Below are 18,226 nucleotides of genomic sequence, written 5' to 3'. Positions count from 1 at the left end.
TTTTAGATCTTGTGCTTGTTGGCAGCAGAAACCAGAACAGAAAATTTAAAAAAGAACTACACTAAGCAAGATCTACAACCTCATCTTATTTAACCTTTTACCAGGCAAGTGACTATTTTTGGTCATTTCCACACACATTACAAGACAGTGACAGCAACAGTTTCCGTGAGGACAGTGAGTCCCCAATCTGAGGTGAATATGGTCTACAGGGTCTGTCAGGTCCAATGTGGTCTCCAGGGTCTGTCACGTCCAATGTGCTCTCCAGGGTCTGTCAGGTCCAGTATGGTCTCCAGGGTGTGGAAGGTCCAATGTGGTCTCCAGGATCTGTCAGGTCCAATGTGCTCTCCAGGGTCTGTCAGGTCCAATGTGCTCTCCAGGGTCTGTCAGGTCCAGTGTGGTCTCCAGGGTCTGGAAGGTCCAATGTGGTCTCCAGGATCTGTCAGGTCCAATGTGCTCTCCAGGGTCTGTCAGGTCCAATGTGCTCTCCAGGGTCTGTCAGGTCCAGTGTGGTCTCCAGGGTCTGGAAGGTCCAATGTGGTCTCCAGGATCTGTCAGGTCCAATGTGCTCTCCAGGGTCTGTCAGGTCCAATGTGCTCTCCAGGGTTTGTCAGGTCCAATGTGCTCTCCAGGGTCTGTCAGGTCCACCTGTGCATGAACTCTGCTTTATATGTATGTTCTTAGTTTAGTCATGTCTGTATAAACCGTAAATACTGTATAACCATATACGGTTTATACTGATTAAGGTTCAAGGTTCAATTTATTGTCATTACACACATGAAACAAAATCAGTACTTACGACCAGCAATGTATATCGTAAAAATTCCTATAAAATTAGTCCTATATTAAAATAAAAGTAAAACCTAATAATAATGCAAAAATAATGCAGTGCAACAGTAACTTAACGGTTTGCTTATTTTCATTGTGTGTGTTTTTTTTTTAATCAGTTCAAACATTTCTGTAAAGCCCTGTGAGATGACTTTGTTGTGATATTGGACTCTATATATATACGTATATATATATATATATATATATATATATATATATATATATAAATTGAACTCACCTGAATATATGAACTGAGATATGGTTTTAGAACAGACTTTTATTGTGTTTTCTGTATATTTTTAGTGTGAATGTACGGCTGTGGTTTCTATTTGATCTAACTTCTGCTGCTATCTTGACCAGGACGCTCTTGAAAAAGACATTTTTAATGTCAATGAGCCTTTTCCTGATTAAATGAAGGTTAAATCAAAAATAAAGTCCCCTCTTAGTGGTACCACCACTGCAACATTAGCTAAATATTTCAATGAAGATCTTTATGACTACTGAGATAGAGCAGTATATGTAAAAAATATTGTAAGAGTTTTTCTTCCATAGGAAAATAAAACACAGTATTTGGACTAAAATCACCTTGGGAACAACATGAGCCTCCTCAGACCTAGCCATGGGTTTTCTGTCCACATTTGTGGACAAGAGTTTCACAACTTTATACAAAAAAAAAAGAAAAAGAAAAGAAAAGAAAAATTATTACATTTTGGTGGTGATCGGGGGGGGGGGGGGGGGGGGGCAGATCTGTCTTGGCGGGGCTCTGTGCGCCCTGAGTGCTTTTCTTGTTGGGAAAGTGAGTGACCACCATGAACAGTGAGTGGACCTGCTGGGTTCAGTTCCATGAAGGAATGTAACTAATGGAAGGAAAGATGTTCAACGGGAGCATGTGGATGTGGACAGGGGTCTGGACCAGCATGCATGGGGGTCTAATGGACAGGGGTCTGGACCAGCACGCAGGGGGGTCTAATGGACAGGGGTCTGGACCAGCACGCAGGGGGGTCTAATGGACAGGGGTCTGGACCAGCACGCATGGGGGTCTAATGTTCTAAAATATATGGTCCTAGCACCTTATATGTTGTTTTCTTGTATTATTGATATTTACTTCTATCTATCTATCTATCTATCTATCTATCTATCTATCTATCTATCTATCTATCTATCTATCTATCTATCTATCTATGTTTTTGTGCCACTTATGGTTAAGGAACTAAATATGGTAACATGATTTTCTACATAACAATAACATTTTTTGAAAAATTTCACAAAGGTCATACAGTCTTGTTAGGTCCTCCAATAACCCACTAATGTTGAAATTTGTAATTTCACAGTATTTCTATGAGTGAACTATAAAGGGTTAATAGGAGTAAAAATAAAAGTAAAAAACAAAACAAAACAAAAAAACAAAACAAAACTCTAAAATGTTGCAACAGCAGGTGACATTCAATGCACCTTTGACTGTTGCTTACACATATATTTTGTTTTTTTTTACTGGAACTTTAATCGCATTATGCCTACACTAGCAGCACTGGGCATTACTATTTATTTATTTAATTTTTTCAGTGTAAATAAGTGCACCTTCTTACTGTTATTTGTTGTTGCCTTGTAATTCTTGCACGAAACTAGAGCTCTACCTCAGTTTTGTTGTACAATGACAATAAAAGATTTTGAACCATCCAGATGAACAAGAAAACTGTATTTATCAAACTTCAGTGTCAATCTGTAATAACTGTCTATTATTTATTATTATCTCAAAATAATGAAAAGCTCCACGGAAGGGCTCCACCTCCTGGCTTTAATTACCCTTCACCTACTCTAGATGGCAGCAAGTGGAGACACATGGGAAACACTGACTCCTACCTCAGCTTTGAATGTGGAAATACCAGTCCTAACCCTAACCCAGTGGACTAACCCTAACCCTAACCCAGTGGACAAACGCTGACCCAATGGACCAACCCTAACCCTAAGACACACCAGACTGTGGACTAACCCTAACCCTACTATCACCTATTAGGTCAAGGTCAAGGTAAACTTTATTATCCCCGAGGGGCAATTTGTTCTACAGCCAGCAGCAACCACTCCTACCTCAGCTTTGTACGTGGAAATACCAGCCCTAACCCTAACCCTGTGGACTAACCCTGAGCACGAATATCATCCTCATGTCCATGTCTCTCCCACTTTTTTTTTTTTTTTTTTTTTTTGGAGCCCGTATTTTTTTCCTCACATTAGTTTTTCATTCCCTTCTAACCAGTGGAAGAAAAAAAAAAAAGTCCCACAATCCCAGTCAAACCATTTCCCATCCTAAGCGGCTGTCTCTGCTCTAAACACTAACTGCCTTATTTCCTGTAACAATCAATGCCACTGTTTCTAATTGGATGGGGTAGCACCCCCTCAGCCCAACCCTCCCCTTCCTCCTCCTCCTCCTCCTCTCCGGTTTATTGTCACTGTCAGTCGGATTATTCCCTCACAGGAGCTGCCTGCTTCCTCTCATCCTCCTCCTCGACAATGCGGGCTCCAACCGAGGATTTATAATTTCTCCATCCACTCCGCGGTTCTTCCTCTTCTCCTCCCTCTTCTTCTTCTCCGTGGTAAGACCAATCTCTGCTTTCTTGCAACATCGCTTCTGGTTGCTTTTGAATAAATAAAATTTGTTTGTGTTTTGGGGAATATGTGCGTGCTTCGGTTTAGCCGGATGAAGCATGTGAAGCAGAGGTTGAAGCATGTGAAGCAGAGGTTGAAGCTGAAGGAAAGCACTTGTGTTTGTTGGGAACACAATCATGTTTAACTTCTCACCAGCTGAGCTCTGCTGTCTCAATCAGTCTCTCTGGGGGTAAAACGTGTTTATTTTACAGGAGTGATCGTAATGACCGATGGTTGTAATTAAAGACTTGGAGACGCGTCGTGTGCGGTGCGCGTCAGTTCCCGGTAATGATTACCCGTCTGCTTGAGAAAACAATGTGCCAACGCTGTCAGTCAGACCTGGGAATGCTGCGTGCTCCCATAGCGCACCACAGGAGTGCACATTTCCCTTTAGACCCACATTAAAAAACCCTCAGTTTCATCCCAGGGACCCTAGTAGTTAAATAGGAAGTGTTAACTGTGGAAGTGCAGTGCGTTACGTGCGTAAGTGCTTTCATTGAAACACTCCCACACTGTTCATTGAGGGCTTTGGATGCTGGAATGACTGTTGTGGAGGAACACCTGCATGGATGCAAATACACCCACTTTGATAACACTTCTTTCCCATTACCCATAAATCCCCCCTCTATCCCATACAAACACCCACCAACTACGCACCCCCCCACCGCACCTCCATCAGCTCAAATTTGGGTGGCATATGGCTGTGTGTTCCCCCAGGCTCACAGATGTTCACTGGTTACATCAGCAGCCGAGTTTGGAGACAGAAGACACTCAAACTGCGGTCCACCTTCTGCCTGGATGTGCGTGTTTGCACAGTAGTGGGGGGGTGGGGGGGTGGAGGGGTGTCTTCACAGGAGAGTCAGTAATTGGCCAGGTCTGATTGCCTCGTGTTCTCACTGGAGAGCTATAACACTCTGATGGAGGTAATCCCATGTAGGACAAGTGCCACAGTAATCCTGTGATGTATTTGAGTCAGATCATATGCAAATATGAGAGTCTATAGGAGAAAAGGAGGTATACACAACTAAAGCACTATATACTTTAAAGGAAATACTCTGGAGTTAACCCTAACTCTAACCCATACGGACCCACGGTATACACAACTAAACCACTGTAGCCTTTATAGGAAATACTCTGGAGTTAACCCATACAGACCCTCAGATACTTTGGTGGCAGGACCCACATGATTTTTTTTTGTCTATTTCTGCCTTTCTTAACTGATTTATCACCATTTTTTTCATAATTTTATCCTCTGTATTAAGTACTTTTTGGTGTAAATTATGTATTTTCCTATATTTAATTCACAGATCATGTTGATGTTCATTCATTTATTCATTAATTAATTAATTAATTTGTTTGTTTCAAGCATTTACAGAATACATGTAAGTTCAAAAATTCCAAAATCATTCATTTACACTTCAAAAGGAGTGGGAAGAAGAACAACATATTTAATCCCATGTTCATGACGTTCCCATGTTCATGAAAATTCAGAGAAACAATAAGAAAAAGTGACTCAGTTAGCAATATCTTTGCTGAAAAAGTAAATGTTGTAGAAGATGACCGTTTCCATGGTAACTATGGAGCCTCTGAACGTAAATCATGTATTTTCCTGTATTTAATTCACAGATCATGTAGATGTTCATTCATTTATCTATTCATTTATTTGTTTATTTTTAGCATTTACAGAATACATGCAAGTTCAAAAAAAATTTCCAAAATCATTCATTTACCCTCAAAAAGGAGTGGGATGAAGAAAAACTTATTTAATCCCATTTTCATGAAAATTCAGAGTAAATTCAAAGTTAATTACATCAAAACAGAGAAAAATTAAGAAAAAGTGACAGATAGTGCCAACTGAATCAGTGTTGTAGAAGATGATAATGTTTCTACGTTAACTACGGAGCCTCTGAACATCAATCCTGTATTTTCCTGTATTTAATTCATAGATAATGTAGATGTCCATGAAAATTCAGAGTAAACTCGAAGTTAAATCAAAACAGAGAAATATGATGTAAAAGTTACTTTTTCAGCAAAGATATCAATAACTGAATGTAACTAGAAGCACTCAGAGAGGGCAGACCTCTGCCAAGGCAGATCAGTGCCCCCCCCCCCCCGATCACCACCAAAATTTTATCATTTTTTCCTTGTGCCAGTAGCAACATTTCCTGAAATTTTCATCGAAATCCGTCTTTAACTTTTTGAGTTACCTTGTACACGGACGGACGGACAGACTGAGTGACTGACTGACTGAAGGTCAAACCAACGCTGGCAAAAACATAGCCTCCTTGGCTGAGGTAATTAAGTTACCATATTTGGTTCCTTACCCGTAAGTGGCAAAAAAAAAAAAAAAATCTATGAAGTAAATGCAAAAAATATAAGAAAAAACATATATAAGGTAAAAGGAACATGCATTTTTGAACATTAGAACATCCCTTTTAGAACTTTAGAGCATCCCTTTTAGAACATTACAACATGTATTTTAGAACATTACAACATCCCTTTTAGAACATATATTTTAGATCATTAGAACATCCCTTTTAGAACCATAGAACATGTATTTTCAAACATTAGAACATGTATTTTAGAACATGTAGTTTAGAACATTAGAACATCCCTTTTAGAACATTAGAACATCCACATGCTCCCTTTGAACATCCTTCCTTCCATTTGTTCCATTGGTTCCATTCCTTCATGGAACCGAACACAGCAGGTCCACTCACTGTTCATTCACAGGGTTAGGGCTAACCCAGTGGTTCCATTCCTTCATGGTCCTGAACACAGCAGGTCCACTCACTGTTCATGCACAGGTGGACACTTTCCAAATAAAGGGTTAATATTGTTCCCAAGGCGACTTTAGTCCAAATACTGTTTTATTTTCCTGTGGAAGAAAAACCCTTATAATATTTTTACATTTACTGCTCTATCTCAGTAGTCGTAAAGATCTTCATTGAGATATTTAGCTAATGTTGCAGTGGTGGTACCACTAAAAGGGGACTTTATTTTTGATTTAACCTTCATTTAATCAGGAAAAAGCTCATTGAGATTACTGACTTTCAGCTTTTATAATTTGATCTATTTATTTGTGTTTTTTTATTACAATTGGAGGGCTGGTGCTGTTTATTGTTAAGTATTTTTTATTGTTGCTGTGATTGTGATTGTTATTTGTTTGTTATTTATTTTTCGTTACTGGGCGCAGACAGAGCCGTGGCACACTGTGTTTCATTGCCATGGTACTTGGACCCTGAATGCACCTGACAAAGAAACTTGAAACTTCAGATTAAAAATGTCTTTTTCAAGAGTGTCCTGGCCAAGACAGCAGCAGAAGTTAGATCAAATAGAAACCACAGCCATACATTCACACTAAAAATATACAGAAAACACAATAAAAGTCTGTTCTAAAACCATATCTCAGTTCATATATTCAATCCAGTTCAATTTTATTTTATATATAGAGTCCAATATCACAACAAAGTTGTCTCACAGGGCTTTACAGAAATGTTTGAACTGATTAAAAAAAAACAAAAAAAACAAACACAATGAAAATAAGCAAACCGTTAAGTTACTGTTGCACTGCATTATTTTTGAATTATTATTAGGTATTACTGTTATTTTAATATAGGACTAATTTTATAGGAATTTTTACGATGTACATTGCTGGTCCTAAGTACTGATTTTGTTTCATGTGTGTAATGACAATAAATTGAACCTTGAACCTTAATCAGTATAAACCGTATATGATTATACAGTATTTACGGTTTATACAGAAATGATTAAACTAAGAACATACATATAAAGCACCATCAATAATTTATATCAACAATGTTCCGTAAAAGCATTTCTTTATAATTTAATGTCTGCTGCCTGAAATATTTCAAAGTTTTTGAGTTTATTTTAATTGAAGACATTAACAGAAACATTTTCATGCATTGTCAGATTAATTCTATTCAAAACAACACTGAAAAATAGCTAATGGTACTGAATTCCTGCCGGTCGTGCTTTGTTTTTTGTGTGTGTGTGTGTGTGTATATATATATATATATATATATATATATATATATATATATATATATATATATATATATATATATATATAGAGAGAGAGAGAGAGAGAGAGAGAGAGAGAGAGAGAGAGAGAGAGAGAGAGGAGAGAGAGAGAGAGAGAGAGAGAGAGAGAGAGAGAGAGAGAGAGTCTCTTTGACTTCAAAGTGCATCTATGTTAATTATGGACAGCTTCCTCTGTAGATAAATAGGATGAGATCCACTTGAAAAAAGAGGACGGGGTAAGAAAACATCTGCAGCAATAATAAAAAATATATATATATGAAAAAGGGAAATAATAGATAATACTGAAACTGGGTTTTTTTGTAATTGTACAGTAAATTTAAGAAAAACAAGAAAATCACAGTATTTTATTGGTGCAGTTAGAGATAACACTTGTGACTGAAATTGAAAATCAGTTACTTGTCTCAAACGTATGAAAACATAATTGCCTTGCAAGAATCTGCTTTTTTGTTCCAATGAAATAGATGAGGGAAATCAGCATGAAACAGAGAAAAACCCAGACATGTGGGTGAGAATCCCTTCATTTTCAGATGCATTGTTATTCCATCCTGGCGCTTGGATATGTGTGAATGTGCCAGTGTAATATTATACATGTGATTACAACAATGTAAATAAGAATTAGCTCCAAGGAAATTCATGTCCATTCAGACTTTTCAGTTTTATATGTAGATCCGCTGTGGATGCACTGACTTCCATCCAACAGCTCAGTCACGTTGTCTCCTTCGTTCTGTCACACATGACCTTTAACCCTTTAAAACCTCTGCCTTTTAAAATGGACCCCCTGGAGGTTTTTTTTTAAAATTATTATTTGAACTATAAAATGGTTAGAAAATATGCCATGAGCAAGTACGTTTACCCATTTTTCCAGATCACTTTTTTTCATTCATTCATTCATTCATTCATTCATTCATTCATTCATTCACATATATATTTTAAAAGATTCAAGTATAAGAACATTACATTTTGCATTTACATTATGTGCAAAGGGACACCCTGAAGCTGACGAGCTTTTGAGAGTGGCCCAAACACAAAAAATAAAGACCACATGGAACAAGAACACAACACAAACCCAAAAATCCCCCCCCCCCCCGCCCCCCTTCAAGCATCCACAGTCTCACACAGTACAGGTTTACATGAGAAGCTATTTTATCCACAGTCTCACTCACATACACAATAATAATTTTAAAAAAACCCAAAAAACAGTTAACTCCAAGGCTGATGTGCCTTGGCGGAAGTCTTCGCTCTCAAAGTGCTTTTCTAGTTTGTTGTTGTTTTTAATTGTACAGCTTTTTTATGTTTTTTAATCTATTCTTGTATTTTATTCTTTTATTTAGGTTTTATCTATTCTTTTGATTTTTTTCTTTTTTTTTAAGTCCTCTGTTTTAATCTATTTTTGTATTTTACTCTGTTATTTTGTTTTTTATTTATTCTTCTGTGCAGCACTTTGGTCCACTGTGGTTGTTTTAAAGTACTTCACAAATAAAGTTGGATTGGAAAGAAGAAGAACTCTATCGATCGATCGATCGATCTGTCGTTCTATCTATCGTTCTATCTATTGTTCTATCTATCGTTTTATCTATTGTTCTATCATTTTATCTATCGTTCTATCGTTTTATCTATCGTTCTATCGTTCTATCATTCTGTCTAATGTTCTATCATTCTATCATTTTATCTATCATTCTATTTATCGCTCTATCGTTCTATTTATCGTTCTAGCATTCTATCTATCTATTGTTCTGTCATTCTATCTATCGTTCTATATATCTGCTGAGGGTGTGTCAGCGATGACACATCAGGTTTTAAAGAGTTAAAAAGAGAGTTTAATCTGAGCTCTGTTGTTGGGTCGGTGGTGGGTGCATATGGGGGGGGGGGTCGTAAGTGAGAGGGAGGGAGGGAGAGGGTTTGGAGGTTTCAGGAAGCATACTTACATTTCAAAGTAATGGCCTATTTTTAGGGCAGACAAACAGCGGCAGACCAAGAGACGGAAAAAAAAAATGTCCGGTGCCTTTGGCCTGGAGTCGTTAGCATCGAAGAATGCACCAGGGCTTGTTGTGATAAGGATATGAGTGGAGGGGATGTAAGCCTGGCTTGTAGAGACACACATGACCATGCACACACACGTATACACACATACACACATACACACACACACACACACACACACACACACACACACACACACACTCTCTTACACAACAAAGGCAGAAACAGAAACATCCACACATATGCAAACACATTCACAGTCAGATCCAGTCTATATGTAAAGGCCGACACACAACAGTATACGACAAATGACACATGCATGCACAATCCCATTTTGGGGATTAATGCTAATGTATGCTGTTTTCATCCACACTTTGTAGTGTAGAGATGAGAGTGAGTTTGCAGCCCCACAGCTGTGAACGGCACCATGCCTGATTGTGTAAACGTGTGGCTAATCACACATAGATGATGCTATGTGCATGTGTTTGCCTGTGGAACTAATGGGAGAGAGATGTCTTTTTGTAAACTCGTGTGTGTGTGTGTGTGTGCGTGTGTGTGTGTGTGTGTTCATGCTCAGATTCGTATGTGTGTGATCATCAAAGACTTAGATATTGATCACATCTTTATATGCCTTGCAAAAGTGGCTAGAGGCTAACAGTGGGACTTCTTGGATTCAAAGCTAATCAGCTAAGCCTGATATGTATGAGCTGCTGGGAAAAAAAAAGACAAAAACTGTACATGTACACTGTGGTGAAGTCTGATCTGTGGACATATGAGTGTGTCTGTGTTCTAGATGACCCAGGAAAACCCAGATGAAAGCAATGATCTGCTCATTGATTTGACTCATTCAATTCACTTTAGTCTGGAGGGGAAGATGGAGACAAGTTCCCTGATTGATGAAATGTGTGGTGTGTGTGTGCTGACTGTTTTTATGTTTTTAAAGTGACGTCTCTGTCTTTGCACTGAGGATGTAACCATATGAACATTTCATAATACGGTTATTGTGACCAAAATTATCACGGTTGTTGTTGTTGTTATTATTATTATTATTATTATTATTATTATTATTATTATTAATAGTACTGTTGAAATGTGCTCAAAATGTTGAAAAAGTACTTAGAGACACACTGAAATAATTTAACCAAGTTTTATTTTGCAAAAAAACAAAAAACAAAAAAGTACCTTCTGTTGCAGAAACATTCAAATATTAACTTGTAAACGTCAAATGTGCATTAAAGATGTCACCTTATTACTATTGTTTGACCATTTTCAATATCAAGTTTGAGTTGTTTTTAGTTTTGTTTTTGTTTTTTTCATATATGTGTGTGTGTGTGTGATGTTAGTGGTATAACATTATATGAATACTGACATACACACATAATATCACAGTTTTGTTGTTATGATAGATATTATAACCGATAAAACATGAGAAATGGAAAAAAAGGATGATGGAATCTGAACAGTAATGTGACAAAAAGGACTTCCATTTTTTAAATTTTTCTTTTTATCCCTCCCACAATCCCACCCTACCCAAAAGAAGACAATCATTAATGTAAATCCAATATTGACAAGCAATCAGCATAGAATAGATACAATTGTCTAATTAACAGAAAACAAAACCCCCAAAAAACCCAACCCCCCCCCCAAAAAAAACTAAATTACACACACACACACACACATACACACACACACACAAAAATAAATAAATAAATAAATATATATATATATATATATATATACACAAACCACACAGAACCGAGAGGAGAAAAGAAAGGGGGTGGGGGGTGGCGGGGGGGATCAGTCCTCAGCACTTTGGTCCACTGCAGTTGTTTTAAAGTGCTTTACAAATAAACTTGGATTGGACTGGATAAATTGCTAACAATTAATGGTAGATTAAAATTTTGCAGCAAAACTGCAAATTCTGTGTAAATATGGATATGCATGCAATGTCTTATTCTGTCAAAATCTTCAATACTGCAAGGACAAACCATCCGTAACAAAGACCAGTTTCTCAAGGTACAATTTTGGGAAATATGCTGTAAACAGTACCAAAAAAAAAAAAAAAGCACAATATAAAGGAACATTGTGAGATGGAGAACAAAACGTAAAAAGTAGGTTGTGTGTCACATGTGGCCCAGCACAGTTATTATTGACAGTCCACTGCATATGGCATTCTGTATTTGGACGACAATGTCCACTACGCAGTGAAAAGACACATCACCTCATCTGCAGAGGCATCAGTCCAATCCAGAACCACATCAGACTGAGAACAGAGGCTTCAGTCCAATCCAGAAATACATCAGACTGAGAACAGAGGCTTCAATCCAATCCAGAACCACATCAGACTGAGAACATAGGCTTCAGTCCAATCCAGAACCACATCAGACTGAGAACAGAGGCTTCAGTCCAATCCAGAACCACATCAGACTGAGAACAGAGGCTTCAGTCCAATCCAGAACCACATCAGACTGAGAACAGAGGCTTCAGTCCAATCCAGAAGCACAGCCTCATCAGACTGAGAACATAGGCTTCAGTCCAATCCAGAACCACATCAGACTGAGAACATAGGCTTCAGTCCAATCCAGAACCACATCAAACTGAGAACATAGGCTTCAGTCCAATCCAAAACCACATCAGACTGAGAACAGGGGCTTCAGTCCAATCCAGAACCATATCAGACTGAGAACAGAGGCTTCAGTCCAATCCAGAACCACATCAGACTGAGAACAGAGGCTTCAGTCCAATCCAGAACCACATCAGACTGAGAACAGAGGCTTCAGTCCAATCCAGAACCACACCAGACTGAGAACAGAGGCTTCAGCCCAATCCAGAACCACATCAGACTGAGAACAGAGGCTTCAGTCCAATCCAGAAGCACAGCCTCATCAGACTGAGAACAGAGGCTTCAGTCCAATCCAGAACCACATCAGACTGAGAACAGAGGCTTCAGTCCAATCCAGAACCACATCAGACTGAGAACAGAGGCTTCAGTCCAATCCAGAACCACATCAGACTGAGAACAGAGGCTTCAGTCCAATCCAGAACCACATCAGACTGAGAACAGAGGCTTCAGTCCAATCCAGAACCACATCAGACTGAGAACAGAGGCTTCAGTCCAATCCACAACCACATCAGACTGAGAACAGAGGCTTCAGCCCAATCCAGAACCACATCAGACTGAGAACAGAGGCTTCAGTCCAATGCAGAAGCACAGCCTCATCAGACTGAGAACAGAGGCTTCAGTCCAATCCAGAACCACATCAGACTGAGAACAGAGGCTTCAGTCCAATCCAGAACCACATCAGACTGAGAACAGAGGCTTCAGTCCAATCCAGAACCACATCAGACTGAGAACAGATGCTTCAGTCCAATCCAGAACCACATGAGACTGAGAACAGAGGCTTCAGTCCAATCCAGAACCACATCAGACTGAGAACAGAGGCTTCAGTCCAATCCAGAACCACATCAGACTGAGAACAGAGGCTTCAGCCCAATCCAGAACCACATCAGACTGAGAACAGAGGCTTCAGTCCAATCCAGAAGCACAGCCTCATCAGACTGAGAACAGAGGCTTCAGTCCAATCCAGAACCACATGAGACTGAGAACAGAGGCTTCAGTCCAATCCAGAACCACATCAGACTGAGAACAGAGGCTTCAGTCCAATCCAGAAGCACAGCCTCATCAGACTGAGAACAGAGGCTTCAGTCCAATCCAGAACCACATCAGACTGAGAACAGAGGCTTCAGTCCAATCCAGAACCACATCAGACTGAGAACAGAGGCTTCAGTCCAATCCAGAAGCACATCAGACTGAGAACAGAGGCTTCAGTCCAATCCAGAACCACATCAGACTGAGAACAGATGCTTCAGTCCAATCCAGAACCACATGAGACTGAGAACAGAGGCTTCAGTCCAATCCAGAACCACATCAGCCTGAGAACAGAGGCTTCAGTCCAATCCAGAACCACATCAGACTGAGAACAGAGGCTTCAGTCCAATCCAGAACCACATCAGACTGAGAACAGAGGCTTCAGTCCAATCCAGAAGCACAGCCTCATCAGAGGCGTCCACACATCCAGCTCAGATCCATCCGTCTGTCGAATGGAGGCATTGTGCACACCAACAGGCTGAAGGAAAAAAAACACATATTTTCCACTAAATGCCCTCTTACGTAAGCTGTCCCGCTTTATTTATTTATTTCTCATCTTCATATTCACACTGTTTTTTTTGTTCCTCATAGAAATTGAGGTCAGCGTTAATTGAAATGCAAACACCTATTAATTAGTGAGAGTTTTCATCGTTTGTCTTCCACTTCCTCTCCTCCATTTTCCCATTCTGTCATTCTGTGTTTATTTCCCTCTTCCATACCTTCATTTTCTTTCATCTCTACCTTTTTCCCCCTCTCTCTCTTATTATAACCTCTCCAGTTGCAGCACATTTGACCTCTGCTGATGATCCATTTTGCTCCTAGATCAGGTTTTGCTTTGAACAGCCGCTTCCTTCAGGGACTTTCATCACTCGTTCTCCTCTGAGATGGAGCTGGCTGCGGTTTAATCTAAATGAAGTCCAAATCATGTACAGACCCACTTTCTCCAGCTGTGATCTGCTGATTATTTGACAGCCAGTCGGCTTGTTGTCAGACGATTTGTTAATTAAAGGACTTTGCGTGGCCTGTGAGTGTGTGGTGAACGGAGTAAGGACAAGCAGAAGGAAATGTTGATGGAGTGGCTTTACTCACACTCGCTCCACATTCAGTTTGGTGGAGCCTTTATTATTGACATGATGTTTCAAGTTGGAGGAGATGTTGGAAAGTGAACATGGATGATGCAAATGTAAAGGAGCACCTGCAGTTCAGAAGAATTAGAGCTGGTGAGTCCAAATCCTCCTGAGACCCAGCGGTACAATTTTGTTCTGTGTAGGGGACAAAAGTTTCACAGCTTTATTTATAAAAACAAACAAACAAAAACCTCTGTCCACTACAAAGGACATTCCTTAAACTTAAATAAATAAATAAATAAATAAATAAATAAATAAATAAATAAACTGTTGCATCATGTTGTTTCCAATCAAGACAATTATGTAATGTAAAAAAAAAAAAAAAGCCTAAACTGTTCCTTTCCTGGCTCTCAGGGTTAGGGTTAGGGATATAATGATTCTGCATCAGTATTGTTTCTTCAGCAGCAGAACCAGATGTTACACAAAGTTTGAAAGTTAATCCAGGCTAAATTTGAACACATGCTACAGACATTTGGAATTTAGTCCATTATAAGTGAATGGGGGAAAAAAAAACATTTTAAAAATTCATAAATAATTTGAACTTTGACCTACTTTCCCCAAAATGAAATCACATCTATTCTGGGTCATTGCTAATCTATAAACCCAATTAGGTCTGAATTCAGCCAATAGTTTTACTGCTAAAGTGTAAACAAACAAACAAACAAACCAAACCTAAAACATACCCCTTGCCTCCCCTTCAGGGGGCGGGGTAATAATAACAACAACAACCATGGTATTAATATTATTATCTTTTTTTCCTTCTCACCCAAACAATAAACAGGAGACTCCCACTGATATGCAAATGTTTGGTCGTCTGTCTGTTACGTCTGTTTAGACTGAATTATATGTAGACTTTATTTTAACTCCATTTTTATACCCTTCCATCATTTCTTCCCACAAACAGACACACAAAAGTCTTTCCAAGTTTCCAACGCTAATATTGTTTAAATTTCCCTCCCTGTTAATAAATGGTTTCTGAATATTCTTTTGGAGTTGGTTATTTTTGGCCTTAAACATGATTTGTGATCTTCAGAAAATGGTCTAATTATGGAGTTTTAATATTTTTTAACTGAATTATGTTTGATAAATTATAGGTTATGTGGTGTCTGTACCTGGCCTTGTGAGTGATTTTTATTTATTTATTTATTTTCTTACAGCCATCTTAACTGTAGCTGAGGCCAAGACATTATTTGAACAATGGTCAAATGATTTCCTTAAACCAATGTTTGAGGAAGTTTGCTGTTCCATGGGGGTAGAGCAAGTGGTGGAAAGAGGGAACAGAACCAGTGACTTTTTATCTGGAAAAGTTCTGCAAATTAGTCTCAAAAATCAACGTAAAGACTTGAAATAAAATGGAGATGGTGATTTTATTTCTAAAACATTGTGATATTATATTTTTGCCGTATCACCCACCCCTCCCCCTGCTTGGTATCATGACCTACTCTTTGTTTACATTTTTTAGAGCAAAGAAACTCTAATAAAAGAATCTGAGCAGTTGTATTTAAAGCTATTTTAAAGGAGTGTGAAATCAATGAGCTTGGTCAATGTAACTGTTTTTAAACTTACACAAATGGTTGTTTTGTCACTATCGATTGTAAGTTTTTGGGGGGGTTTATTATGTGTTGATTCTGTCTTATTAGAAACTTTGTGTTCTGCTGCTTTTCTTGGCCAGGTCACTCTTGAAAAAGAGATTTGCAATCTCAATGAGGCTTTTTTTTTTTTTTTTTTTACCTGGTTAAATAAAAGACATATATTTGCTCACAAGCTTTTGTGGATTACTGCTGCACTTTTTACTGGTCAGTTATGGTTTGTTGTCAGAAATCTACCTGCATACGTCATGACAAAAGAGACTTTGGAAGATATTGATAGGATGTATGTTCACTAATGGATGTGAGGATTGAATATCATTTTGCTGGCTTCCTCAAAGTGCACTCAGAGAGCAGATGTCTGTGAATATTCTGTCCTTTGACACGTCTGAATGTGTGTCTATATGTGTGTAAGTGAGGGAGTTGGACATGTGAGCTATAGAGCCTGAAGGAAACCCAGAGAAAGGCAGAGCAGCACTTACACTAATGCACTGCAAGCCTCCAGAGGAACACCCAGAAAGCGGGGGGGTGGAGAGACAGAGGCCGAGATGGGGGGCAGAGAGACGGAGAGACAGAGGCCAAGATAGGGACGCAGAAAAGAGAAGAAGAGAGATGCAGCAGTGATTAAGGGGAACGGCGTTTTAAAGGCTGTACATGAGACGGAGGTAAGTGAAAGAGAGATGAGATAGGAAGAAAAGAGGAGACAGGACAGATAAGCAGGAGAGTAATGGAGTAATAAAGTAATGGAGTAATGGCAGCCATCAGATAGAGGAGGTCAGAGGTTAAAAACTGACCAGAGAACAGAGGAGGAGGGAGTCTGTGAGGAGCACAGAAATTTTTTTCACCTAAAAATTTTATCCATCCAAATTTGGTTCTAGATAACGAAGTGCTTGTAAATACCTACTCAAATCTAAATGATACATGCATATAAAAGGCCTCTGCTTACATGACAGACACTGTTGAACACCAAATGTGTCCGTGTATTACCGCTTATCGGACCCTTGAGTTAATTCTATATTTTGCTAAAGAAGTCACATTTTTCTTCTGTTTTCTGTGTTTTGATGTAATAGAATTAAATTTACTCTGAGCTTTTATGAACATCTACATGATCAACAAATTAAATATTGGAAAAACAGTTGAATTTTATTGAAAAATGCAAAATTCAGAGGGTAGTGTTTCAATAAATGATGATAAACCAATTAGGAAAAGTTCAGTATAGAGAAAAAAAATACATTTGTTAGTCACCACAAAGATTTTTTTTTTTAAATTTTGAAGGGTTAAATACGCTGACCATGTACTGCAACATGCCTGTGTCTGAAGAACACATCCATTAGAAGAAGAAAAAGGCTGGATTTGGATTCATGTCCTTCAAAAAGTGTCTTCAAACCTCAGTTTACAAAACATATTTGTGTAATTCTTTCATTTTCTGTGTGTGTGTGGGGGGGGCAGAACAGATGCAGTGAAAGTCAATACAGAGGAACAAATAAAGAATGACTTCAATTTTGGTTCCACAAGTGAAGTTCTCTGAAAAATGTTGCACTTTATTACCACTCACATTATTCTGACTCGTACACAGAGTCTGAAAGAAAAACAGCTGAAATGGATTACCTTGTAAGGCTGAAAATTCATTTGTCTGCACAACAGAAAAGCAATCGGACGCTCAAAGTGAGGTGAAAATGTACTCAGATTACAACCGACTGTAGTTTGATTAGTAGACGTTATGAGGTGAAGTATTAACAATGATCTGAAAACAGCTTCTATCTTCAAATACTGCAATTCCAGATCTATTGTCTATAAAACAGTTCTTCTATCTCAGTGTACAGTTCCTCAGTAGGTGATTCTGTCTGATTTGAAGTGTGATCAGATATTTGGACTAGAAATGAGACAAATACACTTGGTCAGAGTTAGATTTTTTGCAGTGTAACATTCGTCTCCATCTGGTTTGAACTCTGTCCTGTTTTTAGGTCCAGTTTCATAGATGCATCCACATGTAATCAATCGTTTTGTGTTTTGTGAAAGGAAACCGAGTGTGTTATCTGCAGATGTTTTCTCCTTTGAGCTCCTCTGTTCCCTTTCTCTTTTCTATCCTAAAGTATTCCACTTCACTCTATCTGTATTTTGGCACACGTCAGCATCTTTCTGATTTTCAATCCACAGTTTTGTCGCCTCATTCTGGAGGCGCTTTGTGAAACGGAGCCTTGTTCTGTTGCTTGCTAGTTTCAACTGCACCAGAAGAAGAAGAAGCAGAGCCTTTGTTTGTGCAGAGAATGAGGGTGTAGCGTGTCCAAATGAAGCCCAAACCCCCACTGTCTGCCCTGGAACACAAACAAGCCCTGTTTTCTAAACACAGGCGC

General features: G+C 38.8%; 1 protein-coding gene across 1 annotated transcript in view; it reads left to right on the top strand.

Moving 5' to 3' along the window:
• The first annotated feature begins 3,266 nt into the window (after positions 1–3,266).
• LOC115416035 (poly(rC)-binding protein 2-like) overlaps positions 3,267–18,226 on the top strand; it is a 243,395-nt gene continuing 228,435 nt past the window's right edge. Inside the window, exon 1 of the mRNA XM_030129736.1 lies at positions 3,267–3,413. The gene's annotated coding sequence lies outside the window, so the exon portion shown is untranslated. The remainder of the gene's footprint in view (positions 3,414–18,226) is intronic.

Source organism: Sphaeramia orbicularis, unplaced genomic scaffold (genome assembly GCF_902148855.1).
Source record: "Sphaeramia orbicularis unplaced genomic scaffold, fSphaOr1.1, whole genome shotgun sequence".
In the NCBI taxonomy this organism is placed as follows: domain Eukaryota; kingdom Metazoa; phylum Chordata; class Actinopteri; order Kurtiformes; family Apogonidae; genus Sphaeramia; species Sphaeramia orbicularis.
Note: the sequence above shows the minus strand (reverse complement) of the source record. Positions and strands in the feature narration are given on the sequence as shown.